Source organism: Eubalaena glacialis, chromosome 3 (genome assembly GCF_028564815.1).
Source record: "Eubalaena glacialis isolate mEubGla1 chromosome 3, mEubGla1.1.hap2.+ XY, whole genome shotgun sequence".
NCBI lineage: Eukaryota > Metazoa > Chordata > Mammalia > Artiodactyla > Balaenidae > Eubalaena > Eubalaena glacialis.
Genome location: NC_083718.1, coordinates 96,988,618 through 97,011,586, shown reverse-complemented (window position 1 = coordinate 97,011,586; position 22,969 = coordinate 96,988,618). Strand labels below are relative to the sequence as shown.

The 22,969-nt window shown below is 45.2% G+C and overlaps 1 pseudogene; it reads left to right on the top strand.

Annotated features, from left to right (window-relative positions):
- Window positions 1-956: 956 nt before the first annotated feature.
- On the top strand, window positions 957-13,560 carry LOC133087105 (acidic mammalian chitinase-like; annotated as a pseudogene).
- Window positions 13,561-22,969: the final 9,409 nt, after the last annotated feature.

Sequence of the window (22,969 nt, the reverse complement as noted above, 5' to 3'; positions counted from 1 at the left end):
GAGAGGCGGTTAAGTCATTTATATAGGGCAGTTCTTCCAGGCCGTTGTTTACCTTTGGCCAATTACCTGGTTTATTTTTCCACACCTGACCTGTCCTAGGACCCTCCCCAATGGGTGTGCGCGACTTTTTCCAAGATGGGTTCCAGCCCAGAGGCCTATGGGGGGCCTTGGCATCACCTATTCTGGGGTGGTGCCCCCTCCTTTTTGACCAACAAGGAGACTTCCCGTGCATATGCAGTATCTCCCTTGCCCCAAGGATGGGAAATATGTGACCTCTTGATCTTTTACTCAAGCAGGGTTTAGCTCCTCTCTGTCCCTGCCATAACTGTTATCTTAAAGTGTCCACAGGAGGCAAAGTCCAGCTATTTACCCTGTTCCTGTTGTTATTTCCATCTCGAAGGGCAAACAGGAGGCTGGTTGTAAATATCTAGTCTAGAGCCCACCTGCCTCCTTCCTCAAGAAATGTAAACAGGAGGCTAGTTGTAAATGCCTAGCCTGGAGCCCATCTATCTCCTGCCTCAGCACCAGAATTTCTGCAGATGAAGGGGCTTAGAGGTGGCTACATGATCCGAAGGTGAGTGAGAGTGGGAGTACTAGGGGATTTATTCCTTTATGGTTGAGAAAACATCAGATGTACATACGAAAAAACAGGGGTGGCAAACGCTGCTGGAGACTAGGGGGAACTTTGTGCTCAAGGCCCCCTAAATGCTGCCCCAGAGATCAGATCTTCTTACTATAAGGTATACGTTGTTTGGGGCACCTCTCTGGTTTTCTAACTCTGGCTCAGTCCTTTGCTTCCTCAGGTTGTTGCATTCTTGAGAAGCAGAAGAGTGAAATGATTAAGAGCACAGTCAGGAGTCAGACTGTGTGGATTCACATCCTGGCTTTGTCACTAACTTACTGTGTGACTTTGGCCAAGTTACTTACCTTCTCTGTGCTCCAGTCTTCTCTGTAAAATGGGGATAATAAGCGTGCCTGCTGCTGGAGATATGAGGGGTAAGTAAGGTAATATTTGCAAAGAATTTAGGCTAGTACGTGACACATCAAAAACATTATTTGTGTCTGTTGTTACTTTGATTATCATGGACAGCTGTCCAACACAGTAACCTTGGCCTCGCATGGAGCCTAAGAGTCCATCAAAAGTCTATGTCTTGGGCTCCAAGCCCTGAACTCTATGGATTCCTTTCTCACACCTGCTGTGAGGAGAGAACCCTTTGCTTTGCAAATATCCAGGAGCAGATTAAGGAGATTAGGGCCTTTTGTTTAGCTGAGATTGGAGAGGAACCCTGATCAACCTCTTCTCCCCGCACCCCCCCCCGCCCCCGCCCCCCCCCCCCCCCCCCGACAACTCCTTTCAGGAGACTTTTTAAGGCTAGGAGTCCTCTGCCAAAGAGGAGCCGTAGGTGCGGGTTGTATGGGGTGGTGTGGGTGAGGGATGGTGGAGCAAGAGAACCCAGGTCCCAGAGGCAGGCTGTCTCTGCTTGGGTCTCAGCTCTACTTATTCTCAGTGTGACCTTAGGCAGTTTAGTTAATTTCCCTTAACTCTCAGTTTCCCCAGTCTGTAAAAGGGATGACAATAATATGCCTCAAAGGGTTAATTTGAGGATTAAATGACTTAATCACCTCGCACATTGCATGTGCTGAATGAATGTTAGCTGTTATTACTATTTTCAAGACCGGGCCAATTCCAGTTAGTTAATGCCTCAAGTGCTTGGCAGTCAATGACTAGAGGCCAACTGAGTCAAAGGCCTGGGAAGGATCAGGGGAGACTGTAGATAACAGCCATGGGAGTACCAGCAGCTCGTCCTACTTATATTGAAGTCTGTAGGAGCCATTCCTGTATTCTCTGTGAACCCAGATTGCCCTTAAATGGGTCTGGATTCGAAGTTCCCAAGGGTCTGATCAGCACCTTTCAGAAAACCTTGAACACTCACCTAGCAGGTCTCTAAGCAGCAGGTGTTGCCTGGAGTGCCGCCAGCAGTGCCACCCGTCCCAAGTGGGATTTTAGTCAGACTCAGTGGGTGTCCTGGGGCTGGTGTCAATGCTAGAGGTAAAACCACACCTTTGCTCCTCTCATTGCCTTCTGGGGCTGAGTGACCCTGAGACGCGGTCTGGACATCTGTGATGTGGCCTCATAATGGGCTTCCTGTAGGTGCATCCCCTTCTGTCTGGGCAGTTAGCCTGGGAGTGGAGTGGAGGGAGGGAGGCAGGTCCTAAAACATTGTGATTCTCAGTGCCTCGATCCACGGACACTTTTGCTGCTGTCTTTGCTCTGATTTTTATGGCTCCCTGGGCCCTTGTCCCAGGCCTTGCTGCTTCTCCCATCTGAATCAAAGCCTAACTATAAATGTCTGTGCCCCGTGAATTTCCTCCATCCTCTGTAAACCGGGCAACCTTCATTTAAACAGAAGCAAGTTTGAAAAGTGATGCTTTCTCACTCCAAACTTGGTGAAACCTCACAAACTGGTAGCCATTACCTGACATCTATTGCTACAATGGAATCAAGGAGTTGGAGGCTGGGCAGGGCTACCTACCATTGTCTGGCCAGGGATAAATCCTGGTCAAATGGCAGCCTCACTTTCCCTGTCCATACTCCTCCCCTAGAGTCCAGATGGTCTCTTTGGACATGTAGTGCCTACTGTGACCTGTAATGACTTTGAACCCTAGGCCAGCCTTATACCTGTGCCAGATATACCATTTTCCTAAACGTACTTTCAGTCAATAACCTTTTAAGGCTGTTCTTACCGAGTCTCCATTGTGTCTTGGGGTTGATTACCTAAGAAGGAAAACACAGATAAGGTTCGGAGGATAAATGGGAGCCACGTGTCCCCTGCTACCCCTTTATTCCTGGGTCAGAGGAAGGGAGCCTTGCTTGCTGAAGGGAGCCAGGTGCGGGGTGGGAAGACCTCCAGTGCTCCCTATAAAAAGCTATCGAGTGCCCATTCAGCCCTGGAACTCACAATGAGCACTTCCCATCAAAAAGGGGAAATTGCTGATTCTTGCCGGTGAGTCTGTCCCAGGCGGCCCAGTTGAGCTCTCAGAGTATCTGCTTTTTCTCCTCCATTTATTCTACCTCCACCCTCACTCTCTATGCTCCAAGGCTTCCTTGTCCCCTTTCTCTCTTGCGGATTCCTTGGGTTCATAACATAGTGGGGAAGGAAGGAAGGAAGAGAGGGAGAGAAAGAGGAAGGAAGGGCCCGCTAATCACCCAAGGGCTTCAGATAGGAAAGAAAATGGATAACTCTGGTGAAGCAGGACAAGGCCATTTCCCCGTGTAGGGTGATGGAAGACTTGGGCTAGCCATTCTAGTTCTGATGTTCTGTGATGCTTCCTCACTGCCAGCCACAGAGCGGGACCTCAGTGCATACACTTGACCAAGGATTAATCAACTAACAGGAACAATTAGCAGAAAGCTGGATGAGGCAGAGGTTTTTCTGAACGTGTACTTTGGGGATAGGTGTGAGGGTTCCAGGGAGAGAGCCAGACAAGACCTTAAAGAGCTAATGCAGTTCTTCCAGTGCTAACTCATCCCTAGAGATGACGCCGCAACTGTGGGTAGGAGTCCAACGAGAATGGTCACTGAGTCAGATAGCACAGCGCATCCTGGGCACAACTGGGTCGCTTGGATGGAAATAAAATTTAGGAGCATAATTTCAGTTGAGGAGTGAAACTGGTTCTGGAAAAGTGAGTTCTAATCCTCAGTGTGAAGGGAACGGCTACCGGAGGGGGCCCTTTGCCTGCCTTCCCCTTCTCTACCTCTGGTGCCTCCTCATCCCTTCTCCACCACTTTGGTTTATCTTTAGGGTCTGTTCCTTCAACACATATGGATAGAGAGTTGACCATGTGCCAGGCACTGGGCTGGGTAGTGGGGATTCAGCGGTGTAAGCACAGTCCCTGCCCTCAGGGAGTTCATATTCTAGTGGGCAGACCAATAAATGATTAGTGCTTTCAGGGTGAAACGTGCTGTGATAGGGATAAGAAAGCACAAATCCCAAAGGAGCCTAGAGGGAGAACAGAGAGCCCAGTCCAAATGTCACCTCTCTTGGGAAGTCTTCCCTGACTTGTTTTCTATAATATCCTGTGCATATCTCAATTTTATCACTTGTCTCATTGCATTGAGCTGAGGTTTGGTTGTGCTTACAGGTTTGACTTCCCCACCAGGCTCAGAGTTCTCTGAGGGCAGGGAGCTTGTCTAGTTTTTCTTTTTGTCTTCAGAACCCAGTACTTAATATGAGTTTGTTGAACGAATAACAACAAGTGTTCCTCGTTCCTGAACTGCTCACTATCATCTGAGCTTCTAGGTAGGTCACCGAATGCCTACATTAGCTACTTTCCCTGAAGTCATCATGCAGGGGTCCATGTTGGAAAAGGATTTATAGAGCAGAGGGGGTACCCAGCCCCAGCTCTCCTTCTCCATTTACTGCCAAGTGCTGTCCCAGGTCAGCCAGGGAAAGAATGACCCTGCTACCCTCTGACCAAGATCTCTTTTCTTCTTTAGGGCTGGCCCTCCTGCTGCAGCTGGGTAAGTGCCCCATGTGAGGATGGGGAGTACCAGGGTGCCCTGGGGACAAGGGATATTAGTCAGGGCAGGGGCCACCTCTTATTTCCCTGCCATTCCAGGCACAGCAACCCAAATTGTCTGTTACTTCACCAATTGAAGCCAGTACTGTCCTGGGATTGCCCACTACATGCCTGAGAATGTGGAACGTTGTCTCTGCACACACATCATCTTTGCTTTCACTGGCATGACCAACAACCAGATCACAACCATTGAGTGGAATGATGAGACCCTCTATGCCAGCATCAATGGCCTCAAACACTAGTGAGTTCTGGGCTTGGGCTCTGGGCTGGGTTGGAGGTTTTCACATGGGTCTTTCAGAAGGCCTTAGAGACACCAACACCAGAATGCCTAGTCTTTGAGTCCTGTTTGCAATCACTCTCATGCCTCATTGGCAGAGCTATTGGCATCATTCTCCCTAGGAGAGGCAGGTTGCTGTCACTTGTCTGGATTATTTTCTCAGCAGGTCCTTCGCCTTGAATGCTATGTGTCCCATGAGGTGCCATCCACAAGGGACTCATTGTGAATACAGTCCCCTGGAGGTTGCCGTGTTGCAGTACAGACCCACACCAACCCATGGGCTAGCTGCCAATTTAACCTGAGATGGTTCTTGTGCCAATTAAACACTTAGCACATTTATTGGGTGACTACCAATGAATTGGGTGAGCCAGACATTATGCTAGGTGCTTTTCATTTATTATTTATGTAACCCTCACAACAAACACTAGGAAATAGGCATGTTAAAGTTTAAAAGATATTTTAAGCTTGAGGAAACTGCACTGTAGAGAGGTTAAAAGCTTTCCCTAGCCCACAGAACTAGTAAGTGGCAGAACTCAGGAATGCCAGATCAGTTTATCAGATAGGTTAATTGACACTTTGGTCCAGTTGGGAATCCAGTGGGTAGGTTTTAAGATCAAGCTCACAGGACCTGGGTGCCTGCTGGGAGACACCATGGAATAGAGGAGTTAGGTTTAAATCCTGGCTCTGCCAAGCTTAGTAGCTGGGTCATCTGGAACAAATTGCTTAAGCTCTCTGAATATCACTTAAAGGTCAAAATGAGATGAATAGTTCCTGCCTATTTGGATTGTAAGGGTGACAGAAGCAATGCATGTAAAGTACCTGGCATTTGGTAGGCACTCAGTAAATGGTAGACACTTCTACTGCCTCTATTCCTTGTTCCTTCCTTTAAGAGTCTCAGACTTTCAGCTTTCTGGCCTAGTGTATCCTGGCAGCTCCAGCCCCTCTACCATCTGTGCTAAGGGACTACTTTTATGTTCTTCCATCCTCCCTAGGACGCCCTGCCTTGTCTTCCCCTGAAGCTTCCTGTTGAACCAGGATCCACCAGCCCACTGGCAAGGCCAGGAACAGGAACCTGTTCAATGAGCATTTATACTGTGTCCTGGAGGTACCCAGAGTACGACAGTACTTTGCTCCTACAGAGAGCTGTGCTCCCAGTGTGAGATCAGAGACTGGTAATGGGGCAGGCCTGGCGCTGCTCAGGTGTGGGATATGAGGGTGGAGAGACTGACCAGCAGATGACATCTCCTTGCCTGTGGAATTTTATTTACATTGGGATCTTTCTATCTCCAGCAACAGGGAACTGAAAACCCTGCTATCTGTTGGGGGCTGGAACTTTGGAACCCAGGGCTAAGACTTTGCATTCACAGAGGAATCGCTCCCAGATTACTCAGTCTCTTCCAAACTCCAAGGGCTCTGAATTCTCTGAAGTGGGTGGCCTCTGGCTTCAGGTATCAGTTTAGATATCCTATAACCTTCTGGTCAGAGCTCTCTTTGAAGTCTGCCCTTCCTTTATCACAGCTCTTACCAGGCTGTATTTTAACTGCCTGTCTACTTATCTATACCTTCCTCTATAGGAGCTCCTCCAGGGCAGAAACTCTATTGTATTCACAACTATATCCCAGCACTACCAAATGTCAAATGAATGTCTGAATAACTGACTATGCATCTGGACAAATAGGAGGCTAAGTGACAAGACAGAGGACCCAGGAGCTTAGGCCACTATTGTTTCCTCCTGTGTCCCCTCACCCCACCCCTACCCCGGCCCCAAGTGCCGCATAATAGAATCCTGCCCTTGAGAGAGTCCATGTTGAAGCCCATCACTGCCACTAAGATCATAATGACTTGCTGACTCCAGATTCTCCAACATGGTGGCCACTGCTGAGAACCTCCAGACCTTCATCCAGTCAGCCATATGGTTTCTGAGGAAGTACAACTTCCATGGGCTAGACATTGATTGGGAGTATCCTGGCAACCGTGGCAGCCCAGCTGACACCAAGCAGCTCTTCACTGTCCTGTTGAAGGTGACTCACCTTCCCTGTGTCCAAAGAACATAGGATCTGGTCCACAATGGACTGGGGAGAAGACCTCTATATGATGAGGGGTTCTGAGAGAGGCTAAATACACCTGAGGGTGTGAATCTCAGCTCTTCTGGCTCAAAGCCTGATTTCTTTAGTTAAGATCAGATTTTTCTTTCAGGGAAAACTTGTAGGGCCAAGTTATAGAGACTAGTGTAGGGGAGCATGAAAGTTAATTTATTTACAGTAAGAAATCTGCCAAGGAGTCTGAAACATTCATGTTCTAAGCATAGCTATGGGAAGTCAAATAGTCCTCAAACAGGTCCTTCCTTGGGGGGCAGCATGTAGGGCAAGGTGAGCTAGTTACAGACTGAGATGTTCAATGGCCCCTCACTCTGGTAAGTAGAAGCAGATGCTTCCAGCGAAGGGGTACTCCTGCCTCCAGGGCCAGACATAAAGTTGTTGGGCCAGAGTGTCCTCTCCCCTGGGCAGCTTGATTGAGCACCAATGATTGTGTCGTTACTCTTATTTCCTCTTCCTCCATGATTGATTTTTCCAATTGTTAGATTTAATCATATATAGTCTGTAGAGCTAAGAGCCATTTTTTTTTGTCCATATATAAGCTTTCTTTTTTTTATTTTTCTGCTCTGGACATTATTTGTGACTCTTAGAGGGTCACCAAATTTCCCTCAGTACAAGTTTTGGGGAGACAACTCATTGTTGTTCCCAGAGACCAACAACAGTTTTTTTTTGTTTTTTTCTTAAATTTATTCTTATTTTTGGCTCTGTTGGGTCTTTGTTTCTGTGCGAGGGCTTTCTCCAGTTGCGGCAAGCAGGGGCCGCTCTTCATCGCGATGCGCGGGCCTCTCACTATCGTGGCCTCTCTTGTTGCGGAGCACAGGCTCCAGACGCGCAGGCTCAGTTGTGGCTCACGGGCCCAGTTGCTTCGCGGCATGTGGGATCTTCCCAGACCAGGGCTCGAACCCGTGTCCCCTGCATTGGCAGGCAGACTCTCAACCACTGTGCCACCAGGGAAGCCCCCCAACAACAGTTTTTGAAGCAAAGAACTCTAAGCTGAACACTTTTCAGCTTTCTGTGTAAGAATCATGACCTCGTCAAATGTTCATTGGTCCTTGCAGCCTGAGTCCAGTGTCCTCTGTTTCACAGGAAGTGTATGAGGCTTTTGAGCACGAAGCCACCCAGAGCAACAAGCCTAGGTTGTTGATTTCTGCTGCTGTGTCAGCTGGCAAAGGTACCATTGAAACTGCCTACCAGATCCCCGAGATGTCAAAGTAAGTAAACCCCAAGCCCAGGAGCCCAAGTTCAGAGCTAAGTAACTCTGAGACTTGCCCCATAGATTAGCCAATGCGCAGGTACCTTGGAGAGAGAGGGCTCTGTCCCAAAAGAATAAGATGACCCCAAAGCCTGAAAGAGAGACATGGGAAACCAGCCAAAATTCTCAATGATAAAAAGCTATTTGGAAAAGGTTAGTTGAGTTTCAAACTTCTACAAGACCTGAAGGTCTGAGTGCAGCCAGATGTTGATTATGGATTGTGTGCCTTCTATATATCAGTTTTTCAAATAAAGGTGAGAGAGAATGAAATAAAGAACAATAAAGCGTATTCCCTCATGATGTAATTAAAAACAACACATTCAGTAGGGACTAGGAGCTTTAGGGGGAGTGGGATGGAGAGTATGATTTCCTTTGGATCATTTTTCTTCTCTTGTATCCTACCCCCAACAACCCAAGGTACATGGACCTTATCAACGTGATGACCTATGACCTCAGGGGCTCCTGGGATGGCTTCACAGGAGAAGACAGCACCCTGTTTGCAGGACCCAATGACAAGGGAGACTACAAATACTTCAGTGTGGTGAGTAAGGATTTGGGACAGCTAATTCTGATGGATATTTTCAAAGCATGTCATGGGATCCCTGGCCAAGGACCAAAAGGGAGGCTGAGGAAGCTTGATGGATAAGATAAAGATGGTGATCTTTTTTAACCCAGTTCATGTTGCCTGCTTCCTTTTTCCTATGATTAATTGTACCCATTCATCTTTCACACCAAAGGAAGCAGAATAGTGGCTTGGGATAATCCCAAACATTGAAAAAATAATTAAACTATCATTGTCATTGATGCTAGGAGCACATTTCATGATCTATCTTGCCCCTAATCTTCCTCACCTTCCTTCCACTTTCTCCCTATCCCATAAGATTTATCTTCTTAACTTGTATGGCATAGGCAGCTGTAATAATAAATCTTCTTAATGATTAGTAGGTGTGTAAGTTGGCTAGATGTGATTTCAGTGTAGAATGCAACCAGAGATATAAAAATTGGCATGGGAAATTCTCCCAGGGGCATACCCCATGCTCAAACAATCCTGAGCTGCTATATTTCACAAGTTGGGAAAACAAGAGGATGCATAGCTGAACTCCAGTCCCATCCCAAATGCCAAGTCCAGTATGAGGGGAAGGAGGATAGTGGAACATTTCGTTCCCAGTTGACACTGGGCCCTGCTACCTAAGTACTATACCTCTTGACTGAGGCTGCCTCTAACACCCAGTTCCAGAAGGAAGGGTACCCCTTTCCTTTCTGTGAGGTTGGGCTGTGGAAGGGTCTGGACTGCAGGCTATGTCTGAAGTGGCCAGGAAATTGGGTAGAAAATGTTGGTTATTCCACAGGCCTCTGGGCACATCCTCAGCTGCTTTTTAGTACAGTAATATGTTCCTTACCTTGCCTCTAGAATTATGCAATGAACTACTGGAAGAATCAAGGTGCCCCTGCTGAGGAGCTGATGGTGGGCTTTGGAGCTTATGCCAGTACCTTCACTCTCACTAACCCTGCCAACCATGGCCTGGATGCTCCCACCTCTGGCCCTGGGACTGCCGGGTCCTACACTCAGGAGGCTGGGAGTCTTGCCTACTTTGAGGTAATGTCCCAGAGGGCCGGAGGAGCAGAGAGATTCACTTTCTGTTCTAAAGGATCATAGATACTTCCAAAGGGAAAGAATATATACTCTGATTTCTAATACAGTGTACCCCATTGTTGCCAGCTCCGAGTGTATGTGGTAGGAAGGGAAGGGTAGAATGAACTATTGATAAAACATCTTAAATTTTAACCTTTTAGAGTAAATGTGCATCTTTCATGCTAGTAGTGGTTAACATTTACCGAGTCCAAATGGATAACCAGGCTCTGTTCTCAGTGATTTTTATATATCATCCTATTTAACCCTCACAACAGTGAGGTGCTGATTTTACCCTCTTACACAAGAAGACACAGAGGCACAGAGGGATTAAGAAACTTGCTCAAGGTCACAGAACTTGTAAGTGGCAGAGCTAAGATTCAAACTAAAGTTGTCCAGCACCAGAATCTCAGCCCCTAAACATTGTGTGTTATCACCCCCTTGTTGGCTGTTGGCTCTTTTGTGGCAAAAATTCTTTCAAATAAGAGAAACAGGAAAACTCGTTTCAAAGGGAAACTGGGGCACAAGGCACAAAGAAGCTGCCCTGTCCCTTGTCTCACAGATGGGTATTGGCAGACCCAGGACTGGGATTCAGGTCTCGTCTTTCCAGCCAGTGCCCTTTCCACTGTGTCACCCACAAGAGGAAAAGCAGGGGAGCTGGGGTGAAACTGGAACCATGAGCTCTTATTTCCAGCAAAGAGAGGTGGGGAGAGGAGTGTATTCCAGAAAATAAAGGGAAGGAGGAGGGAGATGTGAGCCAAACACAGGCAGGTGCATCTGAGACGTGATTTGTCCTTCTGCCCCAGGTCTGCTCCTTCTTGAAAGGAGCCACCAAGGTGTGGAACGCTCCCCAGGAGGTGCCCTATGCCTACAAGGGGAATCAGTGGATTGGATATCAACCCCAAAAGCTTCACCCTCGAGGTAAGGCCCTCCACACCCTTCCTTCTGCACAGTTGGGACAGGTAGGGAACCTGCCCTCCAAGTGCATTTGAATTATAAGAAAACACCTAAGAGAGGTAAGGCAAGACCCAGGGTGACCCTGAGGTCTCAAGGGAGCTGGTGGCCCAGCTGCAGAGCTCGGCGGTTGGAACAGCCCCTCTGCTTCCGGGCTGTTGCAGCTGGTTCCTTCCTTCCCTCAGCTCCTGCGTCTTCCCATCCCCGGCCCCCACGCCCACTCCTGGAGACTCCCTTTTGGCCCCTTTCCCTGCTCTGCTCTGCTCCTGATCCAGCGCTCTGATTCGTGCTTCCTGAATTAGGCACTCTTTCCACCCCGAGGGCCATGGTGTAGATCAGAGTTTCCTCCTCTCCTTTGCTCCTCTCCTGCATACAGTAGCTTCATACAAGAGGAACCCAAATCGGGAGGCAAGAGATCCTTGGAGCCATTAGGCTTCTGCCCACTGGCCTTTACATGCTCACATCTGTGTGGTTACTATTTACCAGCCCCAAAGCCCTTCACCCTATACCTCCCCATCAGGAGCCCTGTCTCTCTGCCCAGACACTTGCCAGGTGAAGGGCCCTGTATCTCTTTTGACATCACAACCCGCCCAAGCTCCAACTCAGACAAGCCTTCTCAGAAGGTGGTTGGTGATAACAGAGAGCAGGGGAGAGACTCATTCTCCCTGACTCGGTAGTCCTAAGATCTCTCCTTGTCTACAAATATGTCCATGAGTCCCTCAAAGTCTCTGTGGGAAAGCCACTCTTCCATTCCCTCCTCTCCATGACTGGATCATGGCCTTCCCCGTCATCCTGCTGGAGTCACTCCCTGCGCTTGTGCAAGGACATCCCACAGTGCCCCCGATTCTCTCCCACAGGGTGAGTGGCTGCTGAAGAACAAGTTGGGGGTCCATGGTCTGGAACATTGGCTTGGATGACTTCACGGGCACTTTCTGTGGACAAGGCAAATACCCTTTCATGCATGCCCTCAAGTCTGCACTCAGCGTCTCCACTCCCGGTAAGTAGTGAAGCACCACCTACCAGCCACGAGGTAACAAACTAGACATTAAGGAGGAAGAAAAGACTATCCAGAGCTCCTCCCAGTCTGGCCTCAAAGAAAGCCTCCTTCAGATCTTCACCTGTCCTAGCATGTCCACGGGGAACTGGCATTTGGGACCCAGAAAGAGAGACTCAGGTGGCTGCTAGGGGACAGCCCCTGAGTGAGAGAGAAAGGCCCATTCCTGTTCCTGAGGGCTTTCCTTGTAGAGCTGTTCAAGGAGCTCCTGGAGAACATTCCGGAGCCTGGGTAGAGAGAGGACCACAAATGCCTTGTTCCTGTTCCCATCTGCCCAGCTCCAGCCTTTAGGAACTTTGTGGAGCAGAGAAGACAAGGCAAGGGAGGGATGGCAAAGTTAGGTGGTGAGGAAAAGGATGAGAGAAGGAGAACCCTGAAGGGGTCCAGCTTGCGCATTCTCTGAAGTGAGGAGCAGAATTACGATTGGTCTCAGCACACAGTTTTGCCCCAGACCCAAAGGCCTGGGCAAGTGCAGAAAGCAAAAGGGGCCAGGAAGACATGTGGACAGCCAGTGCTGACTGCTGGACCATGTCAATTCTGCTGGTTCGTTCAGATTTCAAGTTATCCTCACAGGTGCTCTTGGAGACAGGTGTAATTAGTCTATTTAAACATAAAAACTAGGGAGGGAGAAACAGGGAGGTATCAGTCAAAGGGTGCAAGTTTCAGTTTTACAACATAAATAAATCCTAGAGATCTACTGTACAACATAGTGCCTGTAGTTAACAATACTATATTGTATACTTAAAAATTTGCTAGAAGGGTAGATCTTGTGTTCTTATCACAAAAAATAATAATAAATAAAGAGGACAGGAGGAGACTTTTGGAGGTGATGGGTATGTTTACGGCATTGATTGTGATAATCACAATGTGTACTTATCTCCAAACCCATCAAGTTGTATGTAAACACTTTGTATGTCAATCATACCTAATAAAGTGGTTTAAAAAAGCAAGACAACAGTGTAGTAGGCATAGCACAAGCTCTGAACTCAAGGTAGAACTGGTTTTGAATCTCAGTTCTCACCTTAGCTGACATGAATAAAATGATCTTTAAAATTCTTCCACTTCGTAGGATTTTGGGGGGTTATGGAACATAGTATTTGGGCAAGCATTTAGGTGATAAAGGTGATAAATAAACATTATTTTCCTCTTAAAAATAAAATAAAAACAAAGCTAATTATTGTGTAGCACTTACTATTTTATACAGCATGCACATGGGAAAATGCTTTACGTAATAATTCTAAGAGATAGTACTAGTATTCCATCATTTAAGGGAGGAAATTGAGGCTCAGAGAAGTTAGTGACTTGTTTGTGGTCACATAGCTCATGGCAGAGCTGGGCTGTGAACTTGGGTATCACTGACTCAGGCCCAGAGCATTTAACCACTGGTTCAGATAAGATGAGGAACCCCCAGTGACACTACAGGCACAACACTCGTGCTGGGAAAGTAGTCCACCCCTGAACCTATGGGGCCCTTTTCTTACTCTCTCAGGTTGCAGAGTGCCCACCTCTACTGTGGGCTCCCCCACCAACACTGTGGCTCCCGGGAGTGGCAGCGCTGGCGAGAGTGGATTCTGTGCCGGAAAGTCCAACGGTCTCTATCCCAGCCCCACCAGCAAGTGCACCTTCTACAACTGCGTGGATGGACGTACCTACGAGGAGGCTTGTCAGACAGGCCTGGTCTTTGACACCAGCTGCTCTGGCTGTAACTGGACTTAAGCCATCTGCTTGTGGGGTCCACTGGGGACTGTAGGACAGAAGGATGATTAAATGGAAGTTTTGCCTCAGACTACCAAGTTGTCTACTTTGATTTGTAAATCTACGTGATACTCCCCTGTGTGTAAAACAGAAGCCTTACCTTCTTGCTTCCCAGAGGTCTCCAGAGGTTGGGGCTGGGAGACAAGGATGGGTAGTGGCTGGGACCTCTCTGAGCATTTCCGTGAGAAGTTCTGGTGTTCTGGGCCCCTCCTGAGGCAGAAGGGGAGAGGAAATAGGAGGCTTTAGGGTCAAGAGAGTTGAAGGGAGATTTGATCTCTCATTTTGTTCTTTCCCACAAATATGCCTCCAAAGTGTCTTGCAGAAGGACCTAGAAAAGTGGTTGGACTCAGAACACAATTTACTGCATCACCTCCTTCAGGAACTCTTCCTTTACCAGGTTAACTCATCTCCCAGCTCCAGGGCTAAACAACCCAAGCAAGCCATACTCGTTTGAAGACAGAGCATGAGGGCCACCTGTAGGATGGTCCACACACTCCACTCCCACACCTGTGAGGCTAGAAACAAAAGCCATCGGCACAATTGCAATATTAGCTAACTTAAAAAAATATTAGTTCATTTTCATCTTTATTGCCACACTACACCTGAATGTACCCTCAATTCCCTCAGAGAAGGTACCAAGAAAATGGAAAGAAAAGGCACCTTACAGCAGGGGTGGGAGGTCTTGCTCCTACCATCTCCAGGACAGCATGGCCCCCGCTCTGAAGAAGCTGAGGAAGCGTGCAGCTCACCAAACAAGGAATTGCTTCCACACTAATCAGCTCGTTTAGGAGCTCAGGAAGGACTGGTTCTGGAGATTATGCTATTTTGACAAAACCAATACAAACAACAAGCAGAAGTTAATTTCTTTCCCTCCCATCTCATCAGCTGGAATATGAGCAGGGTTTCTACCCATCTCAGTTTGCCTGGGATAGTCCTGGTTGTTAACTACCGTCCCAGCTTCCCATTCATTTAGCAATTTTACTGGTTTAAGAATTTTATTAAAAGGTTTTTTTGTTTTTTTTTTTACTAGTTGTATCAAAGTTATCTGGAGTGGATTTGACACACCTCTACTTTATACTACTTCCAATTTCTGCCATGGTCTGTACACAGCATTCTTACTTTAACACATGGTTAAATCTAAACGCTCACTGGTAATAACCCATCTCTCTTTTCCTGATTCTTTTCTGACAAATCTTAACTTATAGCCTCTTGCGACTGCCTGCAGATGCTCACTGAGAAACGGACGTGTGCTTGGATGGACGTGGCTAAGGACAGCTATCTCCTCTTGGCCTGCAGGGCTGATGGGGGAGGTATAGACACTGCTGCTCCTTGGTGAGCCACCCGCTGTGCTATGGCCTGAACCACGGCCTGCGAGAATCACAAAGTCATCAGGCCACCAAGGGTGGGATCAGTGGGAAATGTGGGAAAATATAGGTTAGAATTATGTGTAATATGAACAGGGAAAGAGAAACCAAGCAATCGGACCATTGAACTTATAAAGAGTAGTCTGAATGCTCTTGCTACAGGGTTTGTCATTTATTGTGTGGCATAAATCTACAACCACTTATTTTATTGTCTGACAACCCTTTCTATTTCTCAAGTAAATGCTTTTGTCAGCAATAAGCTATATACAATTAAAGTGACTATATAATGAAAAATTAAGTACTGAATTTCCATTTTCCAAGAAAGTTGAGCTGAATGTATAACTTGCATAAGATGTTAGTTGACATTCACCATCTACCATGGGGCTGTTGGGTATTGCATGAAAACCAGAGGTCACAAATCTGCTGAACAAGCATCAGCATCTATGTCTAAATTACTAACTATTTTAAGAGAATTTTACTTAAAGATGATGATTTAACAAAGGTAGTTGCCAAAGGTGTTTTATGTCACTTGGTGAAGCATAAATTTCATTTAGGCAGATATAAGAATAGATGTGCCAAGTTCATTTCTTTTTCTAACCTGTGTGTGTGTGTGTGTGTGTGTGTGTGCGCGCGCACATATTTATAAAAGTGAAGTTCTGTTTGCTTCACAAGCTTTTAAGTAATGCCAAATTTATATCGCTGTCATCAGATGCTTTAAATAGAAAGTCACATAAGTTAATTGTAGTAATAGTTGAATTTTTTTCACTCAGTTCATGAAATCAAAGTAAAGTTTTTGGCGGTTCATTTCGTCAAAGGTGAAACATCTGACATTATTGTAAATGTTGTAAATTCAGTTAAAAATTTCAACATTGAAAATTATTTTTGCAGTGATAATATTTGTGGTGATGAATTTAAATATCAGTGGAACACAACATTATGTAAAAAAATATTCTTTCTAAATTAAAAAACCTACAGAGCAGAAATATCCTGGGAATTAGTTGTAGGCCACAAATCACTCATTAATGTGTTAAAAAAAATGTGACATTCTATCATTCAAAATAAAAGTTGTAAAATTTTCAAATATTTTTATATACATAGAGTAACTGATCTATAATTTTTGGACAATGCTGACACTGAGTACAAGAAAATATACATCAATGTGTCAGTACAAGCTTCCTCTCTTTGCTGCTTATTGTCTGTGGGATTTTAGAAATGTTTTGACCATTGAAGAATTATGTCTTAATTCAAAGTGTTCCACAGTGGTATTGAACTTTTAAAAAAATTTTAGATATCTTCTACGTTTTGATTGCATTTTATTCCAAAATGGTTATAAATATTTTATCAAAGTATTCAATGAAGAAGCTCTAAAGCACTTTAACTTTTGAAGTTTTAATAAGTTAATATTATTAAAAAAATGAATTTTGCAAATAGGAAGACTCTGAAAGAGGCATCTAACAAATTAAATGAGAAATGAACAAATTAAATGAGAAGTGCTCAAATGTATATGACATACAGTTTTGAAATTTTAAAACTGCATTTTCAAATATTTCAATTTATAGGAAGAATATTTTGATTGAGCCACTATTTTTAGCTACAATTTTTAATTGGATATATTTATTGCTATGTTAGATTAGAAAGAAACTGAAGAGGCATACAATCTTGCAGCATCTAAATTTGGGGAAACATTCAAAGGAGTAATGAAGATATTTGTTGAAGAAAGCTTCTCTGGATGGAAGCAAAAAGATAACATCTGTGAAAATATTTGAGTTAAAATATTTAAACATTTTAATAGAAAAAAGTAGAATTGAGAATATCCCCCATTTAGCAGAATTTCCTCTAAGCATCTGTAAGAGAGAGTTTCTCTCAATTAAAAATTGTCTGGCCTACAAAGAAAAATCAACAGAAGTTTTATGGACTGAATTGTGTCCCTCTAAAATGCATACGTTGAAGTGCTAACCCTGAGTACGTCAGAATGTGACTGTATTTGGAGACAGGGCCTTTAAGGAGGTAACTGAGGTAAAATGAGGTCATTAGGGTAGCCCCTAATTCAGCATGATTGGTGTCCTTATAAGAAGAGAAGATTAGGATACAGACACACGCACACACACACACACAGACAAACAGAGGGAAGACTGTGTAAAGACACATGGAAATGATGGACATCTACAAGCCAAAGAGAGAGGCCTCAGAAGAAGCCAACCCAGCAGACACCTTGATCTCAGATTTCCAGCCTCTAGAACTGTGAGGAAATAAATTTCTGTTCTGTTATGGCAGCCCTAGCAAAGTAACACCAAAGGTATCAGCATCTTTCAAATGATTAACCATGAAAAGCAATTTTGAAGATTTCAGGCAACATTATAAAAAAAAATTTAAAATAGTAAAACCACATTGAAAAAACTTTATTCTTCAGAAAAATGCCAGTGACACCTTACTGGAAATATGGCTAAGAAATTGATTGAAGTTTGTGAATATGTAGCAAGAATAATTATTCAGAATTTAAAATTTTGATTTACTGTGCATATATATATTTACTTTTTGGAAAAATAAATTTTTGAAAAAAATTTTAACAGAACTATTTGGTATAACATAACATCAATCAAAAATAAACATTTCAAAAATTACATATTTCTAATGTCCCTTTCACTCAAACGTGTCTGGGTTTGGATGATAAATTATGTGAAAGGACTCAAAATTGTTGATTAGATATTCCATTATATACTGAATGTCCTCATACATCCGCAGAAAAGAAGACCCCAGATTTGCACAAAGTGCTGACCCAGTCATTTTGTAAACTAACTACAAAGAGAAAACTTGAACTTAATTTCTTGTGTATTTGACATATTTCAGAGTCATTACAGCATCTCTGGCCCAGGGTTTCGCCATCTCCCTGTGATCCCTGTGGCTTGCACTTTAACAATTTGCACATGTGTCTGGATTGTTGTTTATCCTGAGAGTCCACACACCCTCATGGCTCCTTATCTCATTGCTCTGGCTCTGCCAAGAAGGAAGTCACCCTCCGTATTCCCCCAGTCCTCGCTCCAAGTTCCTTCCTGCTGCTTTATTTATTTAACCAACATTTATATAGCATGCTATGAACAGCCCTGTCCTCAGCACTCTAATAAACATCAACTCACTGGATTTTCATTAGGACCCCCTGTGGTAGTCATGGTGATTATTCCCACTTTACAGGACACCTGCACAGAGAGGCTGAGAGACTTGCCTAAGGTCAAAGGGCTGGAAAATGCATTTCAAAGCTGGTAGTGTGGCTTCCGCGTCCGTGATCTTAACCCACACTCCGTGCTGCCCTTTGGCCCATCCACACGCGGAGGCCACTCCTCATTTACAGCCCGGGCTCCAGTCTTTGGATCATACTCAGAACTGAGGGGAAAGTGAAGTGGAGCGGGTCAGGGGGCAGTACCCAGTGTTTTAGGACCCGCTCCTCTGACTTCAGCACACCCCACCCAGGAAAATGAGTCATGCTGCCCCTGACTGATCGCCCTCCTGGCGGGGCAGGGACCTCGAAGGGGGAGCGGGGTGGTTGGAGTATGCTGGCAGGTGGTGACCCAACCCGCGGGGCTGTCCTTGAGCCATCTCGCCAGGAGCCACCAGCATCCTCATCACCTGCGCGGAATGATCCGCCCCGCGTGCGGGGCCGCGACAGCGACTGTCCCTCTTTTCCCTCCCGCCGGGGCACTGGATCCCAGCCAGAGCGACCCCAAGCCGCTTCCCCCGGCGAGCGCACTTGCTGGCGCCTCGGCACTCTGTCCCCTCTTCTACCCGCGTCTCCTCCCCCCATCTTCCACGCCCCTCCCCCCTCCCTCGCGAGGGTTGTCGAGCTCAGAGCAGAGGTTAAGGGCAGAGGAGCCAAAATCTCTTAGGGTGATGAAGAGAGCCGGTTTGCTGTCACGGCTGGACTGGACGGGACGCCACAGGGTGGAGTGAGCCCAATGAGGAAATCCCCATCCCTGTTCCTGGAAGGAGACAACTGAAGGTCAAGTGACAGCGAGTTGGAGGTGTCAGTGATCTACACCTCCTGCACTTCACAATTCTCGCAGCTACCTGCGCCCTCCATCCACACCCACAGGCTGTGTGATCCATTGCTAAAGATTGACATATTTTTTTTTTCAGAACCTCTGTAGGGGCGTCCTGAGTTGGCTTGAGCTGTCAAGGCCAGAATCCAAGCCTGGATTCTTGGCTGGAAGGAGCATCCCATGTTGGGTTCTGCCCCAGGAAAATCATCAGGGAAGTGAGGACCCTCTCAAGTGCAGGCCGCCTGGACTCCTAAGGCCGCTTGGCGCTGGCTGCTGGAGTTCCCTTCCCACCAGCCGACCTGGGCCACCACAGTCTAGACAGGCACGGTCGCCACCATTCCCAGCAACAAGGAGCAGGTGGGCCACGCCCTGGGTCTTTACAACCTCCTGGCTGGAAGCTCTGAGAGCCCAGATGGGAGGCAGGCAAGTCTGTGGGACCAGGTGCCCAGACCTTGCCCATTATTCCTACTCATTGACACTCACCTGCTCCACTCTTGTCCTGCTGTCTCTAGTTCCTCACTCCATCACCATTTTTTTTTTTTCAAACATCACTATCAGAGTTATCATTTGGATCTGACAGGTTGCTGCAGCATTTCGCAAAACATGTTCTAAATAACACCAGCATTTTGCAAGCTGGTAATAAATGAAACACATTTGGGAAATATATCCTATATTCATACTATGTGTGGGCCACAAATTTGATTCTACATTTCTGGTAGCCAGTAAAAAATAGGAAAAGAATTAGTTACACAATATATAATATCCAGAAGATCAGAACAAACCAACAAGACAAATCCAATTAGTTTAGATTCTAAGAGCAGAAATAGACTTCTCTGCAGGATTTTCATAAAGAGAACACTGTATGATGTGAGGATGAACATCCTCCCAGTACACACAAGGCATATTTTATAGGTGGATGCTCCCTATAGCATCCCTCAAAAGAAAGGGAGGGCCTAAGTCCAAAATGCAGTCAATCAAAGCAAAACTCTGGGGAGCCTATAACATAAGAGCCAAATCTGAGTTCTCTGCTGGGCTCTCTAGAGCTGGGCTGTCCAAAACAGTAGCCACTAGTCACAGGTGGCTACTGAGCACTTGAAACATGGCTCATCCAAACTGAAATGTATGTTTAAGTGTGAAATACACACCAGCTTTTGAAGACTCACTAAGGGGAAAAAAAGTAAAATATCTCAATAACTTTTATATAAATTGTATAAGTGAGTAGTCACATGATGAAATGTTATTATAGATAAATTAGATTAAATAAAATATTATTAAATTAACTTCACCGTTTTCTAAATATAGCTGTTAAAAATTTTAGAGTTATATATTTCTACTTAACACAGCTGCAGTGTTACTTAAACTATATACCATATAAAACTATATATAAACTATAAATATCAAGTATGCATGACAAAAAGATTCCATATTTAATAATTTGGGAAACACTGTCTACTGTATCCCCTTCTTGGTGTGTTCTGTAGGACAGTAATGTAGAAAACTTGGGAAAAAATTTCATGAATTAAACATATTTGGGAAATGCCAGGTTAAGCATAGAGGACTTCTTGGGGCTTTCAATACCACGAGAATTGTGATTTTCCAAGAGATGCTTCTCAGATGCAGCATTTTCCCAACATCTTCAACCAAAGAACTTTTATCATGAACACAGCACTCATTGACATAACTCTGAAGGGCAGTTTAGGGAACACTGGCCTAGAGGATAAGTGTCACAGGACTTACCTTGGTCCCTAAGGCTCTTGTGTGGCTTGTGGTTTGGCTCCAAAGTCTTTTCTCTTGCTATTTCCTCCAGTTAATATCTAATATCTAATATTTTCACTAGATTTCAAGTCTTCACCCCAGACTTAATGAATCAGACCCTTTGAGACTACCCTTTTTATATCAATTAACTTTTGCTGCATGATAAACCTCCCCCAAATACAGTGGCTTATAGTAGTGACAATTTTACATGCTATGCCATGGATGAACTTTGCTGAGTGAAATAAACCCATCACAAAATGACAAATACTATATGATTCTACTTACAGGAGGTATCTAGAGTAGTCACAAGCATGGATACAGAAAGTAGACGGTGCTTACTGGGAAATGGGGAGTTGTTGTTCAGTAGGTATAGAGTTTCAGCTTAGGATGATGAAAAAGTTCTAGAGAGCTGTTACACAACAATGTGATTATAGTAAACACTACTGAACTGAACCCTTAAAAATGGTTAAGAAGATAAATATTACAGCATGTGTTTTCTATCACAATTAAAAAAATTTAAATTAAAAAAAAAACAGCAACAATAAATTTAGTTTGCAATTCTGTAGATCAGCAATTTGGGCTAGGATGAGCTGGGCACTCCTTCTACTGGTCTTGGCTGGGCTGAAGCATGCCTCTATGGTCAGCTGGCAGTCAGCTGGCTGACACTGCTCCTGGGGTTGCCTGGCTCTCAGCTAAGGCCATTAGGGTGACTGGCCACATGCTTCTTGTCCTCCCTCAGGCTCACTCTGCTCACATGGCAGTCTCAGCATTCTAAGACTGTGAGAGCAAAAGCCGCACAGCCTCTTCAAAACTAGACCATGAACTCACACAATGTCATCCCTCTTGCTGCTTTCTATCAAAGCAAATAACAAGGCCAGCTCAGATTCAAAGGGTAGGGTAATTATCTCTCTCTCCTGATGCAAAGAGCTAAAAAGCAGCGTGACTATTTTTACAATGGTCCACACATGTCCTGTAGTCCCATTTTCCAGAACAATCCATTATGATCGGTTTCTTATCTTTGATATGTACAGAAGCATACATTTTTTTTATGAGGCTACCTTCCTGTTTATTTTATATAATGTACAACCAAACATAGTGTATAAATTTTTACTTGATATAATAAAATTTCCTATTTCAGCACAATGTCAGAACCAGACTATTTTGTACTTCACTTTTTTCACTTTCTCAGACACATATCATCAGCAGATCAGAGCTATTTTATTTTTTTAGTGGTGAATTTTCTTTTTAAAGCTTTTTGCTTTTTTTTTTTTTTTAAATGAAAGCTTCTTTACTTATTTATTTATTTTTGGCTGTGTTGGGTCTTCGTTTCTGTGCGAGGGCTTTCTCTAGTTGCGGCGAGCGGGGGCCACTCTTCATCGCGGTGTGCGGGCATCTCACTGTCGCGGCCTCTCTTGCTGCGGAGCACAAGCTCCAGATGCGCAGGCTCAGTAGTTGTGGCTCACAGGCCTAGTTGCCCCGCGGCATGTGGGATCTTCCCAGACCAGGGCTCGAACCCGTGTGCCCTGTATTGGCAGGCAGATTCTCAACCACTGCACCACCAGGGAAGCCCAAAGCTTTTTGCTTTTTTTTTTTTTTTTAATTTATTTATTTTTATTTATTATTTATTTTTGGCTGTGTTGGGTCTTCGTTTCTGTGCGAGGGCTTTCTCTAGTTGCGGCAAGCGGGGGCCACTCTTCATCGCGGTGCGCGGGCCTCTCATTATCGCGGCCTCTCTTGTTGCGGAGCACAGGCTCCAGACGCACAGGCTCAGTAGTTGTGGCTCACGGGCCTAGTTGCCCCGCGGCATGTGGGATCTTCCCAAACCAGGCTCGAACCCGTGTCCCCTGCATTGGCAGGCAGATTCTCAACCACTGCGCCACCAGGGAAGCCCTAGTTATCTATTTTTTACATAGCATCAATAGTGCATATGTGTCAATCCCAATCTCCCAGTTCCTCCCACCATCTCCCCTTCCCCCCTGGTATCCATACATTTGTTCTCTACGTCTGTGTCTCTATTTCTGCTTTGCAAATAGGATCATCTATACCATTTTTATAGATTCCACATATATGCATTAATATACGATATTTGTTTTATTCTTTCTGACTTACTTCACTCTGTATAATGCTCTCAAAGTCCATCCACATCTATACAAATGACCCAATTTTGTTCATTTTTATGGCTGAGTAATATTCCATTGTATATATGTACCACATCTTCTT